This window comes from Octodon degus, unplaced genomic scaffold, assembly GCF_000260255.1.
Source record: "Octodon degus isolate 3935 unplaced genomic scaffold, OctDeg1.0 scaffold00115, whole genome shotgun sequence".
NCBI classification, from domain to species: Eukaryota; Metazoa; Chordata; class Mammalia; order Rodentia; family Octodontidae; genus Octodon; species Octodon degus.
The window spans coordinates 8,143,351-8,147,043 of record NW_004524691.1 but is presented as its reverse complement, the minus strand read 5'-3'; the positions used below and the strand labels follow the sequence as shown (position 1 = coordinate 8,147,043).

General features: G+C 42.8%; 1 pseudogene across 1 annotated transcript; it reads left to right on the top strand.

Annotated features, from left to right (window-relative positions):
- The first annotated feature begins 1,677 nt into the window (after positions 1-1,677).
- Positions 1,678-2,992, top strand: LOC101581462 (annotated as a pseudogene). Its single transcript, XR_192719.2, has one exon. The product of XR_192719.2 is annotated as a hypoxia-inducible factor 1-alpha inhibitor pseudogene (transcript).
- The last annotated feature ends 701 nt before the right edge of the window (positions 2,993-3,693 follow it).

Here is a 3,693-nt window from a genome sequence, read left to right as displayed (position 1 = left end):
AATGAATCAAAGAGTTGGTTCATTGAAAGAGTAAGTAAAATTGATAAACCCCTAGCCAGCCTAATCTAAAAAAGTAAAGAAAAATTTCAAATTCATGCAATAAAGAATGAAAAGGGTGAAATCACTACAAATCCTATGAAAATTCAGAAGACAATCAGTACTTACTTCCAAAAATCTTTATTCTCACAGGATGGAAAATACAGAAGAAATGTACAGATTTCTAGATACATATAAACTACCAAAACTGAAACAAGAAGATATAAAAATTCTGAATAACTCAATATCAGTCAATGAAATTAAAAATATAATTTTAAAAAACCTACTAACAAAGAAAAGCCCAGGTCCCAATGGAGTCATAACTATGTTTTACAAGAAATTTAGAGAGGACCCAATGTCAAGTCTTCTCAAACTCTTCAATGAAATACAAAGGAAGAAATTCTCCCAAACTCATTCCTGGAGGCAAGCATTACTCTGATGCCAAAACCAGAGAAGAATGGAATCAAAAAAGAGAACTACAGGTCAATTTCCTTAATGAACATAGATACAAAAAATCTTCAATAAAACACTAGCAAACAGAATACAGCAAATATATGTGCACCCATGTTTATAGTACTGTAATTTGTCATAGCTAAATCTTGCAAACACTCCAAATGCCCATCAACCAAGGAATGGATAAAAAAGATATGGTTCTAACACAATAGAGTACTATTCATCTATAAAAAATTGAGGCTTTTGTAGATAAATAGATGCAACTAGAGAGTATGTTGGTAAGTGAAATAAATTATATCCACATGTGCAAATATCATGTAATAATCTTGCTAGTGTGAGAATCTGAAAGAGTAATTAATATCTGAAAGATACAATAGATATTGCGAAAGAGAAAGAATTTGTTCAATGGGAAGTTAAAGCTGGGATGAGGAAAAGGACAAATGGAAGAAGAGAAAATATATATTTATGTATATATGCAGAATGTTTTGGATAATTGCACTGCCTCTTTTTTCTGGTCTTTAGAAAGAAGCAGCTAATGCATAATTTTTTTCTTTTTATTCTTGTTGTTTTTTTCTTTTGAATTTCTTACAACTTTTTTTGTTTTTTTTTTCTTTAAACCAATCTTTCATATCCTAACCTGAACAACTAGTTTGAAGATAACATCATGCAATATAATTCCCATTACTTTGTCCAGTGAAATTTTGTATCATTTCTAATGCTGTTTGCTTTCTATCAGTATTTTGTATTCTTTAAAAAAAAAAATTTAAAAAGAATCTCATGTATTTTGACAGTCACTAAGAGGCAAGCTCCATGAAGGCAAGGATTTTTACCTACTTGTTCACTGCTGTTAGAATAGTACCTAGTACAAAAGCAACAGATGGATGGCGAAACATTCAGGGCATGTTTCTTGCCCTGCCCTAGTACTTCAGAACTCAAGTCTCAGGTTCCTTCTGTCCAACCCTGGAAATTCTGTTACTAAATCCTGTTACCTTAGGATTTCTCGCCAATGTTATCTTTATGGGCTTTCTGGCCTTCACATTTCTTGTCTATGCTCCCAAAGCCAGGAAGACATGCAGAATTTCTGCAAAAATATTACCACATAAAGGCAAAAAACAGACTTTGTTTGAAACAAGTGAAAAGAGAAAATATAGAAGAAATGCAGAAGTTAAAATTCTCAAAATAGTCCCAGCGGCGGAGATGGCGGCGGCGGCGGCCGCGGCCTCTGACGCTGCGGAGACCCGGGAGGAGGCCGAGGCGCCGGGCCCCGCCTGGGATGAGTCCCAGCTGCGCAGCTACGGCTTCCAGACGCGCCCCATCCCGCGTCTGAGCCAGAGCGACCCCCGGGCGGAGGAACTCATCGAGAACGAGGAGCCTGTGGTGCTGACCGACACAAATCTTGTGTATCCTGCCCTGAAGTGGGACCTTGAGTACCTGCAAGAGAACATTGGCAACGGAGACTTCTCTGTGTACAGTGCCAGCACTCACAAGTTCTTGTACTATGACGAGAAGAAGATGGCTAATTTCCAGAACTTTAAGCCGAGGTCCAACAGAGAGGAAATGAAATTTCATGAGTTTGTCGAAAAACTTCAAGATATACAGCAGCAAGGAGGGGAAGACAGGTTGTATCTACAGCAAACTCTCAATGACACCATGGGCAGGAAAATTGTCATGGAGTTTTTGGGTTTTAACTGGAACTGGATTAATAAGCAACAGGGAAAGCGTGGCTGGGGACAGCTGACCTCTAACCTGCTGCTCATTGGCATGGAAGGAAATGTGACGCCTGCTCACTATGATGAACAACAGAACTTCTTTGCTCAGATAAAAGGTCATAAGCGATGCATCTTATTCTCGCCAGATCAGTTTGAGTGCCTCTATCCATACCCTGTCCACCACCCATGTGACAGACAGAGCCAGGTGGACTTTGATAATCCTATGAGAGATTTCCCAATTTCCAAAAGGTGGTTGGTTATGAAACAGTGGTTGGCCCTGGTGATGTTCTCTACATCCCAATGTACTGGTGGCATCATATAGAGTCATTATTAAATGGGGGGATTACCATCACTGTGAACTTCTGGTACAAGGGGGCTCCCACCCCTAAGAGAATTGAATATCCTCTCAAAGCTCACCAGAAAGTAGCCATAATGAGAAATATTGAGAAGATGCTTGGAGAGGCCTTAGGGAACCCACAAGAGGTGGGGCCTTTGTTGAACACAATGATCAAGGGCCGATACAACTAACCTGCCGGTGGTCAATGCCTCCTGCCAGGTGACTTGTCCTGTCCACATGGCTTCGTTGATGAGGACAGGAGACTCCAAGCACTAGTATTGCACGCTGCACTTAATGGACTGGACTCTTGCCATGGCCCTAGAGCCAGGTGTTTAGGGCAAGGCAGAGTGGTCACACTACTCCTGCGTGGAGGGACTTCTCACCCTTGCCTCTGGGGCCCCAGCACCTTCCCTCCCTGACCCCCAAAGTCCTGCATTCAGTGCGTGGAGTTCCAGCTTCTGGTTGTCATCGTATCTGTGTGTTAAGTTGTGTCACCTTTGGGCTGTGTGTGCATGCATGCACACACGTGTCTGTTCCTTGTTCCCTCCTTCTGGGCCAGGGTATCACCCTGGCTGTTTGTCCCGTCTCCTACAACCTCAGTGCCTCAGCCTGAGAAAGAGGAGATGCTCTTAGACCCCGCTACACCTGGGCTGCAGGGCCCCAGCCTTTCTAACCGTTAGGTCAGTGTGTCCTCCGCCAGCTTCCGCAGAGCTGGGCTCTAAGCCAGGTAGGCATGTTTACCAGGACTCTGCTAGGCAGATTGTAAAGGCTTACCTTGGAGAGCCTAGATGGCCTTCCAGTGGGAGAGAATAAGATAGCTTCCATCTGGGACCTAAAAGATCAAGCCATACATAGAGAGGAACCTTGGAACATATGAACCAAGTATTGTGCATATGTTCCAAATTAGAGAAACATACAGCTTTTCTCTTTCAATGCCAGCCTTTGCCTGTGTGCTGGATATCAAGGGAGTTCCCCTAGCTGTGGCTTCTCTAGGCTCTCAAGCCACTGCATTTGTGCAGTGGTGTGTGTGTGTCCATACCAGCCAGCCTCCCTGCTTACCAGGGTTCCCCACTGCTTGCCTTGTCCAGTGTGACGCTGCAGTGTGACCCCTGAAGTACTGCCTGACTTAGCGTACAGCTTTTTAACTTGGATTTTAGC